The 11866-nt window shown below is 41.4% G+C and overlaps 1 long non-coding RNA gene across 1 annotated transcript; it reads left to right on the plus strand.

The window, feature by feature from the left end:
* The first annotated feature begins 1225 nt into the window (after nt 1-1225).
* On the plus strand, nt 1226-11412 carry LOC144689904 (uncharacterized). Its single transcript, XR_013578731.1, has 2 exons — nt 1226-1486; nt 11174-11412. It is a non-coding gene; the product is annotated as an uncharacterized LOC144689904 (long non-coding RNA).
* The last annotated feature ends 454 nt before the right edge of the window (nt 11413-11866 follow it).

Consider the following 11866-nt stretch of genomic DNA (forward strand, 5'->3'; position numbering starts at 1 on the left):
AAAATCACTCTTGGAAAGTTTCCAGCAAGGCTAGCAATGAGGAGTAGGATTTACAACTGAGTAATTCCCCTCCCTAATTGAAGAGCACTGAGGCCAGTTGCATTACCTCCACTTCCCCCTCCTGTTGTGATAATCTAATGCACACTGACATAGGCTAGAAGCCGGTACCTTCCTGCTCTAATGGCTGAATAATCCTTGGCCAGAAGTAAGTGAAAAAAAAATCACTTACCAGTCCTGCTCCTGATTGCTGCATCATGCTCAAAAGTGCACAAGCAGTAAACTCAACGTACCAGATCTGCAGCAGAGAGAACTAGATGTTCTAAAAATGAGAATGATGTGTTAAATATGATGGAGAGTGCAAGTTAATGGGCTGCAGATCCTATTCGTTGATGTTTATAATGAATACTTCTGCATATTTCTATGCTGGTGTGTTCATTATATCTGCAGCAATGCAACATTGCACATTATGCTACTTGGAGTGATTTAACAGCAGCTTGAAGCTTCTCTGTTGCAATAATTTGAAGTGGAAACCCGAAGAGAAGCTTTTAGTGTTTGGCATGGCGATATATATTTGCAAGGGACCGCCTCCAATTTGTCCCTTAAACTATGGTAGTCAGTTACAGCCAAATATCAATGCCACAATTTGCAAGCAATGCAAATTTGTTGAAAATTAGCATATATTGACAGAAAAGTACATTTTAACTCTTGCTCAAAGTCTTTGTGAGGAAAATAATATCCCCGCATGAAATCATTGTTTTACTTAAAGTTTATGCCTACATATAAAATATATGGCTTAAGGACTGCCATAAAATTTCTGTTATTTTTGTTTAAAATGTGTGTATGTATATAAATATATATATATAATATATCTATTATATACACATTTATACATTAATTAAGCAATATATCATATGAATTATTGCTGAATGATGTATGTGTACATGCCAAATAAAAATTACTAAAGCCTTACTCTGAAGGTCAGAACAAAAGAGGAGGTCAAGGGCACAGATCGACCTAAAACCATTGACTTCAGTAATTAAACAGGTTTTAAAAAACCCAGTACTGAAGCTGGTCCCTGTGAACCCCAGTGACAAACGTGTCCCAAATGATGCTGAATCAGTATTCCCGCTTGTGTTGTGTCTGAGCTGCATGCATTCAGCTGATAAAAGAATGTGTCTATTTATGGTACAGAACCAACTGGAGGCACACAGAGTGAGTTGCAGTGCTCAGTAACAGGCAGGCTCATTCACATACACGCACACTGCACACACTGCACAAGAACATCAAGCCAGAAGTCTGCTGACATTTTCTTTATCGCTTATCATTTGGCGGAGTCCCTTCTGTTTCCCTGAATTGATATTTTTCTTTTAGCAGCTGTTGTATTTCCACCATGGATCTTGGAAGAAGATTGAACAGAGGTGCAAATATTACATTTATTAACCCCTGGATTAAGTATTATCTATTTTTCTTCAGTTTCCTGTTTTGGGTAAGTAAGTAATTGCTGATAAATTTACATTCATTTTTTTTTCCCAGAACATGCATGCAGGTGTTTAATTTATTTTGTTTAAATGTTAATTCTTTGCAGCCTGTTCTGTATTATCCTCTTCACTCTGTAACAGTATCCATCAGTTCTAATTGAAGCTATTAGTGAGGGGATTGTTTGAGCTTGTGTTAAAATTTCCTTTTGATTATTACTTTACTGTGACGCGTAATCATTTCTTGAGGTGTCTATTTAAAAGAAAAGAATCGCCCACTGTTTTAAACGTTGGTGTAGTTGTGCTTTCAGCTTTCATGGAATTTGCAGGCGAGTTCATTGATACACTGAGCCTGTCAGATTACTTGTGTGCATTGGTATAGTACAGCAGGAGCTGGATAGCTTTAGTGGGGTCGTGTAGCTGGGTGAAGGGGGATGTTCTATCTGGTCACTGATGCCTGAAGTGGATGGTGCCGACCTCCCATCTCCCTCTCTCGGCTGGAGTGTTGCGTAGGATTGTGTCCTTGAGATTTCCATCGACTTGATGCATTCATTTTATGCAGAGTTCATCAGAAGATTATTTTACCACTCATACTGGTGCACAGCTCCAGAGGGCTGGTTGATCAGTTAACTCATCACAGGCTGGGAGTGCCCTGCCGTGCCTGGCTCGGTCGCACATTTGACAATGTGCTCGCTACCGCCTTCTCAAGGGCAATTAGGGATAGTCAACAAAATGCTGGCTCTGCCAGCGAAGCTTACATCCCATGAAAGAATTTTTAAAAATTGAATGTCGGGGGAGCCGAGTTGCGATGACCTTTTCACTGTGGTAATATTTTAGGATTTAACTTCCTTCAGAGTATTTCAAAGATTAGCTGGGAAAATAATACCAGTATTTGCATGACAATGGCTGTAATTTCAAAACTAACTGATTGTCCATGGTGTTTACAAGTAGTCTGGACCTGGTACATGGCAGTGACAGTGTGAAGCTGGTTAATCTGAGCTGTCTCTTTAATCCACGGCTCAGACACCCCCTGTGGGGTAGTGATCTGAATCTGCACATTCAGAGGTCTATTAGGAAATAATTTGGGGGGAGGTGATGGTGTAGTGGTATTGGCAGAATGTACCCTGGGTGGGAGACTTCAATGTCCATCACCAAGAGTAGCTCAGTAGCACCACTACTGAATGAGCTGGCCGACTTCTAAAGGACATAGCTGCTAGATTGGGTCTGCGGCAGGTGGTGAGGGAAAAGCAAACTTGACCTCATCCTCACCAACCTGCCTGCCACAGCTGCATCTGCCCATGACAGTATCGGTGGGAGTGACCACAGCACAGTCGTTGTGGAGATGAAGTCCCACCTGCACATTGAGGATACCCTCCATCGTGTTGTGTGGCACTGCCACCTTGCTAAATGGGATAGATTTTGAACACATCTAGCAACTCAAGACTGGGCATCAATGAGGCACTGTGGGCCATCAGCAGCAGCAGAATTGTACTCGAACACAATCTGTAATCTCATAGCCTGGCATATCCCCCACTCTACCATTACCACCAAGCCAGGGGATCAACCCTGGTTCAATGAAGAGTTCAGGAGGGCATGACAGGAGCAGCACCAGGTATACCTAAAAATGAGGTGTCAACCTGGTGAAGCTATAACACAGGACTACTTGCGTGCCAAACAGCATTAGCAGCAAATGATGGACAGAGCTAAGCGATCCTACAACCAACGGGTCAGATCTAAGCTCTGCAGTCCTGCCACATCCAGTCATGAATGGTGGTGGACAATTAAACAACTCACTTGAGGAGGAGGCTCCACAAATATCCCCATCCTCAATGATGTGGGAGCCCAGCACATTAGTGCAAAAGATAAGGCTGAAGTATTTGCTACAATCTTCAGCCAGAAGTGCCGAGTGGATGATCCATCTCAGCCACCTCCAGAGGTCCCCAGCATCACAGATGCCTGTCTTCGGCCAATTTGATTCATTCCATGTGATATCAAGAAATGGCTGAAGGTACTAGATAATGCAAAGGCTATGGGCCCTGACAATATTCCAGCAATAATACTGAAGATTTGAGCTCCAGAACTTGCTGCGTCCCTACAACACTGGCATCTACCAGCTATGTGGAAAATTGCCCAGGTATGTACTGTACACAAAAAGCAGGACAAATCCAACCTGGCCAATTACCGCCCCATCAGTCTACTCTAGATCATCAGTAAAGTAACGGAAGAGGTCATCAATGGTGCTATCACGTGGCACTTACTTAGCAATAACCTGCTCACTGACCCCTGGAAACCATACCCTGCTCTCCTTGGAATAGTGCCCTGGGATCTTTAATGACCATCTGAACCACTGGATCAGGCAGTTGAGATTGCAGTTAGACATTGCATTCGAAGAAAAGATTCTATGGGTCCTTATCTTGCATATTATTAAGCTTTTGTGTGGCACAATATCGAGTGCCTTTTGGAAATCCAAGTATACTACATCTACTGGTTCCCCTTTATCTATCCTACATGTTACATCCTCAAAAAACTCTAATAAGTGTGTCAATGTTTCCTTTTATTCCTTCATGGGATGTTGGCATCACTGGCTAGGCCAGCATTTGTTGCCCATACCTAATTGCCTTTGAAAAGGTGATGGTGAGCTGCATTCTTGAACCGCTGCAGTCCTTGTGGTATAGGCAAACCTACAGTGCTGTTAGGGAATGAGTTCCAGGGTTTTGACCCAGTGACAATGAAAGAAAGACTTGCATTTATATGGAACTTTTCATGACCAACAGACATGTCAAAGCACCTTACAGACAATGAGGTGCTTTTGAACTATAGTCACCATTGTAAAGAAGGAAACACTGACAGCCAATTTATGCATGGCTAGATCCCACAAACAACAATGTAATAATGACTAGATAACCTGTTTGGCGATGTTGAATGATAAATATTGACCAGGATGGAAGGGTCTCACTTCAATATCCCATCCAAAAGACAGCAGATCCAAATGTGCAGCACTCAGTATGACCAGGCAAAGTCAACAAGGTTTTATAAAATTTTGTTAAATTTATTAGAGTTTTTTGAGGATATAATTACCAGGGTCGATAAAGGGGAATCAGCAGGTGTAGTATCCTTGGATTTCCAAAAAGCATTCGATATTGTGCCACACAAAAGCTTAATAATATGCAAGATAAGGACTCACAGAACCTTTTCTTCGAATGCAAGGTCTAACTGTGATCCCATCTGCCTGATCCAGTGGTTCAAATGGTCATTAAAGATCCCAGGGCACTATTCCAAGGAGAGCAGGGTATGGTGTCCTGATGTTGTAGCCAACAATCCTCCATCAGATGCTATTATAAAAACAGATTGTCAGGTCATTTATTTCATCACTGTTTGTGAGATCTTACAATGCATAAAATGGCTGTCATATTTGTCTAGCTAACAACAACCACTCAACTTCACATTAATTCCTTCTGTGTGAATGGTGATCAGATGTAGAAACATAGTAAAGCACTATATTAATGCAATTCTTCCATTTTCTTGGCAATCTTCGAGTGCAGGATACACCACACCTTGTCTGATTCAACTGAACTGTTAATAACACACAAGATAAGAACTCATGGAGTTGGGGATAAAATACTGGCATGGATAGAGAATTGGTTAATAGATAGGAAGCAAAAAATGGAGATAAATGAGGCCTTTTCAAGTTGGCAGGCTGTGAGTAGCAGAGTGCCGCAAGGATCAGTACTGGGGACCCACTTACTATTTACAATCTATATTAATGACTTAGACGAAGGGACAGAGAGTAATGTACCTAAGTTTGCTTATGATTCAAAGCTAATTGGGAATGTAAGCTGTGAGGAGGATACAAAGAGGCTGCAAAGAGATATAGACAGGTTAAGTGAGCTGGCAAAAAGGTGGCAGATGGAATTTAATGTGGAGAAGCGTGAGGTTATTCACTTTAGTTGTAAGAATAGAAAACCAAAATATTTTTTAAAAGGCGTGAAAATTGTAAATGTTGACGTTCAGAGGAACTTGGGTGTCAAATCCCAAGTGACAAGGGACACAGAAAGTTAGCATGCAGGTACAGCAAGCAATTGAAGGCAAATGGCATGTTGGCCTTTACTGCAAGGCTATTGGAGTACAAGAACCAAGAATTCTTGCTACAATTGTATAGGACTTTGGTGAGACCACATCTGGAATACCATGCAGTTTTGGTCTCCACATTAAAGGAAAGATATACTTGCATTGGAGACGGTACAGTGAAGATTCACTAGATCGGTCCCTGGGATGATGGGGGTGTCCTGTGTTGAGAAGCTCAGTTAATTGAGCCTATATTCTCTAGCATTTAGAAGAATGACAGGTGATCTAACTGAAGCACACAAAATTCTGAAGATGCTTGTCAGGATAGACACTGAGAGGTTGTTTCTCCTGGCTGGGGAATCTGGAACATGGAGGCACAACTTCAGGTTAAGGGGATGATCATTTAGGACTGAGTTGAGGAGAAATTTCTTTACAAACTTTTGGTCTCTCAGGGAATCAAGGGATATGGGAGTGGACAGGAAAGTGGAGTTGAAGTTGAAGATCAGCCAAGATCACATTGAATGGCAGAGCAGGCTCGAGGGACCATATGGTCTACTCCTCCTATTTCTTATGACTAAACACTAGCCATTAGTGTGGGTTACTGATAATAATTTACAATGTGGAATGAAATATTTTGACTGTTTATGCTCCTATGAACTACCTTGGGAAGTTTTAATATGTTAAAGGTATAAATGCAAATTTTTGTTGTTTCCCAACAAAAAAAATCATCAAATTTAGTATGTAAATACAGACAGTTCTAGGAACTGAGTTTGTGCCTACAATGTATGTTCCAGTTCTTTGGTATGTGGCAGTTTTTACTATATCTAAAAGAAAAAAAACTTTCTGTGCATTTCATTTATCCCAATGAAGCCAGTTATATGGATACATGTATATGTGAAGCAGAGAGGAATTTCCCCTCCTGCATTGTAGACACTGAATGTTTGAAGATCAGTTCCTGAAATAACACAGGCAGCAACATTCCATTTCATTGAGATTTTTGCTCCATACTGAAACGCCCAAAATTGGGTTGACAACTCGCCTACATGTGACATTATAGCCATGTTGCTTTCAATTTCCCTTTGTTCCCTATTGATTATTCCACACATACATTCTTCAGTCCCAATCCAAACCATTGGAGTCAACTATTTGTTACCAAAACCAAGCACAGCCAAGCAGTAAGAACTAAGATCAGTCCTAATTCTGATGAACCATTTCACAGTTTGAACAACGCAAAAAGGAAAAAAGGAATACGAAACAGGGACAGCGAGAATAATTCTTTTAATGAGAATGTTGTTGCTCTGTGTGTTTGTGATGCTGCCACACTTCCTTCTAAAGACAGTTTGCCTCTGAGATCTCAACCTGCTTTCTCTATTCAGTAGAATCAGGCTGACACTTGGAAATACAATCCTTCCAACATCTGTTTTGGATGTTAAGGATTCTATTACTTAAAAAGGTGTAGGGAGTTGTTTTCTCAGTGTCTGGTCTAACATTCCTTCCTCCACCATAAACAGAGGCAGAAACAGGCCATTTGGCCCAACCACTCCGTGCTGTTGTTTATGCTTCACTCGAGCTTCCTCCCATCTTTTCTCATCTAATCTATCATCCATTCCCTTCTTCCTCATTTGCTTGTCTTGCTTCCCCTTAAATGCATCTATACTATTCACTTCTACCACTCCCTGTGGCAGCAAGTTTCACATTCTCACCACACTTTGGGAAAATAACTTTCTTCTGAATTCCCTGTTGGATTTCTTGGTGACTATCTAATTAATGGTCTCTAGTTATGCTCTGCCCCACAAGAGGAAACATTTCGTCTGTATCCACTCTATCAAAACCTTTTCTAATTTTAATGACCTCTATTTGGTCACCCCTCAGCCTTCCTTTTTCAGGAGAAAAGAGACCCAGCCTGTCAATCCTTTCCTGATATGTATACCCACACATTTTTGGTATCATTCTTGTAAATCTTCTCTGCACCCTCTCCTTTGTCTCCATATCCATTTTATAATATGGTGACCAGAACTGCACACACTAAGTAGGGTCTAACCGAGGATCAATAGGAGTTTAGAATAACTTCCTTACTTTGAATTCTATCCCTTTATAAATAAACCCTAGTGCTTGGTTTGCTTTTTTATGGCCTTGCTAACCTTTGGCACAAATTTTAGTGATTGATATATTTGTACTCCGAGATACCTTTGTTCCTCTACCCTACCTAGCTTGCAACTTCCAAGTAACAAGTGAGTTCCCTATTCTTCCTATCAAAATGTACTACCTCACATTTATCTGTGCTGAATTTCACTTGCCAATTATTTACCTATTCTGCTAGTTTATTAATGTCTTCTTGTAATTTGTTGCACACATCCTCAGCATCGACTGTCCTCCCCAAATTGGTATCATCCGCAAATTTAGAAATTGTGTTTTGATTCCAAAGTCCAAATTGTTAGGGCTGAATTTTCCCCCCATTGGGGGTGTGGCGGGGGGGGTTGATGGGCGGGTGCGTATGGGCGTGCTTCCGATCGGAGGCACGGCGCCATTTTACATGGGCGGGCCAATTAAGGCCCGCCCAGCGTGACGTCTGCAGGGAAGCGCTACGCGCTCTCTGTGCGGGGGGGTGAGGGTTCCTAAAATCGAGAGTGCGCTCTTTCGCGCATGCGCATGAAAGAGCGCATTCATCTCCCTGAGGCTAAGTGCAGCCTCAGGGAGATCGGCTCTACATGTAAAAAAGATAAAAGTAGAAAAATAAAACTTCCCTGACATGTCCCCTCATGTGACACTGTCACATGAGTTGGGACATGTCCATAATTTTTACACAATCTTTATTAAAAATTTTTAAAGCCTACATGAAACCTCATCCTGCCCGTGGATGAGATTTCATGTTTTTTCTAGTTCCCGCCGGGGCTCCTGGCCTGCCCGCCAACCTTAAGGTTGGATGAGCAGGTCCTTTAATTGCTTAATTGATCCTGTCAATGGCCTCAATTGGCCATCGACAGGTTGGCAGGCCCACAGCTGATTTTGCTGCGCTCCCGCCTTCCTGAAAATTTAAATTGGGCGCGGTGACGTCGGGAGTTCTGCCCTTAATGTAAGTCGTGAATAAAGTGGTCCCAGCACTAATTCTTACAGAACACCACTTTCCATCTTCTGCCACTCTGAATAACTCCCCTTTACTGTCCTGGTAGACTCATTGTTTCAGCCTGTCCCTACCCCACTGAACTTATTTCTTCCTATCTTGACTCTATTTTTCTCCCTTGTCCAGTCTCTGCCCACCTACATCCTTAATTCTCCTGATGTCATTCAACAATTTCTGGTTTCCTGGCCCTCAACCATGTCTGACCCATTTCCCACACTTCCATTCCCACCCCTGTCCCTTCCCCCCAGAACCACTATCTCCCTTCAGTTCTGAAGAAAGATTCTTGATCCAAAACGTTAAGTCTTGTTTGTCTCTCCAAAGATACTGCCAGACCTGCTGAGTGTTTCCAGCATTTTCTGTTCTGATTTCAGGTTTCTGGCATCCGCAATATTTTGCTTTCGAACTACCCTTTACTTTCGGCACAGACTAGAAGGGCCGAATGGCTTGTTTTCTGTGCTGTAGTGTTCTATGATTCTATGGTTCCATTTTCTGCTTTCTGTCTTGGAGCCAGTTAGCAATCTGTTCTGCAGCTTCTCTCCTGACCCCGCATTCTCCAACCTTATTTATTGATCAATAATGTGGCACATTATTAAAGGCCTTTTGAAAATCCCAATAAATGACATCTACTGCAGTAGATGTAATAACTCTCTCTGTTACCTGCACAAAAAATTCAATAAGGTTGGTCAAGCAAGATTTTCCTTTTTGAAATCCCTTGTTATATATTTTGTTTCTACAAGTTCTTCCGCTCTCTCCTTTCATGGGGATTCCATTATTTGTCCTTCCGCTGATGTTAAGCTATAATTTCCTGGACACGTTCTGTCCCCTTTCATAAACATAGGAATTACATTAGCTATCTGCCAGTCCAGTCTTCTAACAAATTATTAAAAATGCATCTGCTATCTCTTCTCTAGATTATTTTTAAATAAGTGGATGCAATCCACCTGGACCAGCGGCTTTATCCTCTTTGAGTTTGTTTATTATATTCAGTATATCCTCTTTTTATTTTAAATGCACTTATCTCATTGCTCATCTCATCATTCAATGCCATGTCTTCCTGATAAATTTGCTCACACAACAATCACATCTGCTCAAAAAGCAGTTTGTGAAAAGCTTTAAGACATGAAAAGTGTTAAGTAAATGAAAATATTGTTTTGCTGGAAGACCAACTCATTTGTATTTTATTCCCAAACACATGACACCATCATGTAAACAGTGTCAAAACACAGATTGTTCCAGGCAGTGTTCAAGAGGGACATGGTCTTTCTTTATGACCTTACAATAGGTCTGAAAGTATCCAGTGTTTTTTTTTTAATGTGGGGATGTGGGTGTCACTGGCAAGGCTAGCATTTGTTGCCAATCCCTAATTGCCCCTGAACTGAGAGACTTGCTAGGCCATTGCAAAGGGCAATTGAAAGTCAACTATGGGTCTAGAGTTACATGTAGGCCAGAACAAGTAAGGATGACAAATTTCTATATTAGTGAACCAGGTAGGTTTTTACAACAATCAATGATAGTTGCCATGGTCACCATTATTGAGACTAGCTTTATATTCCAGATTTATTAATTGAATTTAAATTCTACCAGCTGCCGTGGTGAATTTGAACCCCTGACCCCAGAGCATTAACCTGGGCCTCTGGATTACTGGTTCAATAACATTACCACTTTGCCACCATCTCCCCAAAAGGGGTTAAAACCATTGCTGTAAAACAGAGTATCGCTTACATGAAACAGCCCCAGCTCCTAAGTAAGATGTTATATAAGGCTCACCTATAGGTGCCGAAGAACACAATAAACCTTGCATTTCTGTAGAGCCTTTAATATGGTAAATAACCCCAAAGTGTTTCACAAGAGTGTTATCCAAAAAATATTGAGGCTCAGGCACACAAGGGGCAAGTAGGACAGGTGACCAAGAGTTTGGTCAAAGAGGTAGATTTTAAGGAGCATCTTAAAGTGAGGGGAGAAGAGACAGAGAAAAGTGGAAAGATTTAGGGAAAGAATTCCAGAGCTTTGGGCCCAGGCAGCTGAAGAGACAGCCATCACTGAAGAGCAATAAAAACCATGAATATTCAAGAGGCCAGAAATGGAGAAGCGCAGATATCTCGGAGGCTTGTAGGACTGGAGGTAGGGAGGAGCGCGAGACCATGGAGGGATTTGAAAACAGGGATGGGAATTTTAAAACTGAGGCTTTGCCAGACTGGTAGCCAATTCAGTTCAGTGGTCACAGGGGTGACGGGTGAATGGGACTTGGTGGGAATTAGGGCACACATAGCAAAGTTTCAGATAAGTTTTGAGGTTAAGGAATGGAGGCTGATCAGGAGAGTATTTGAATAGTCAAGTCTAGAGGTGCCCCTCTACACCTATAGATGCTGAGCTGAACACACTGCACACTAAATCAGCAATGTAGAGAATGGGACTATACCTTAACAGAACAATTGCAATGTAACACAAGTCATTGTAATTAAAATGACATGTAATCTTTGGGCTGTCATTCTTCCTCTTTGTCCAAAAACAGAAAATGCTGAAAGAACAAATACACAGCAGCCCATCAGAATCTAAAAAGAGAAAACAGCCTGAATTGTGTCAGAGTGTCTCCAGCTGAAACATTAGTCCTTTCTGATGCTGATATGAATTTACTAATATAATTGCATTATTTTCTGTCTTTATTTCAGATTTCTCAGCATACACATTTTTTCTTTGTATCTCACTTTACCTTGTTAATGCAGATTTATAATTCATAAAAAGATAAATATATTCCTCTTCACAATTTGTTGTATCACTGCCGCTAGGTAAAAAGCCTGGAGCTCCCTCCCGAGCAACCTCCCTACACCACATGGACTGCGGCAGCTCAAGAAGTTGGCTCACTACCCCCTTCTCAAGGACAGTTAGGGGTGGGCAATAAATGCTGGCCTTGCCAGTGAAGCTCACACCTCAAAAATGAATTTAAAAAAAGAAACACAAAGATGAGCATGCCTCATAAGACTCCGGACGTTGCGTTTTATTCAATATTACACAACTCAGGATGAAATTAGGCTCTGTTTCAGAATTAATTGTGTTTTTAAGTGTATTAATTTTCTTGGTAGTGTAATTTTCCTTACATCCTGGGCAAGAGAAGAGATGAGTGAACTCACATCCAGCATTGCTGATCTTGAATACCATCCAGTGATTCCTACTAGAGTATGTAGGTGTGCATGAGCGACAGGGTAGA

This window comes from Cetorhinus maximus, chromosome 14 (assembly GCF_964194155.1).
Source record: "Cetorhinus maximus chromosome 14, sCetMax3.hap1.1, whole genome shotgun sequence".
In the NCBI taxonomy this organism is placed as follows: Eukaryota; Metazoa; Chordata; class Chondrichthyes; order Lamniformes; family Cetorhinidae; genus Cetorhinus; species Cetorhinus maximus.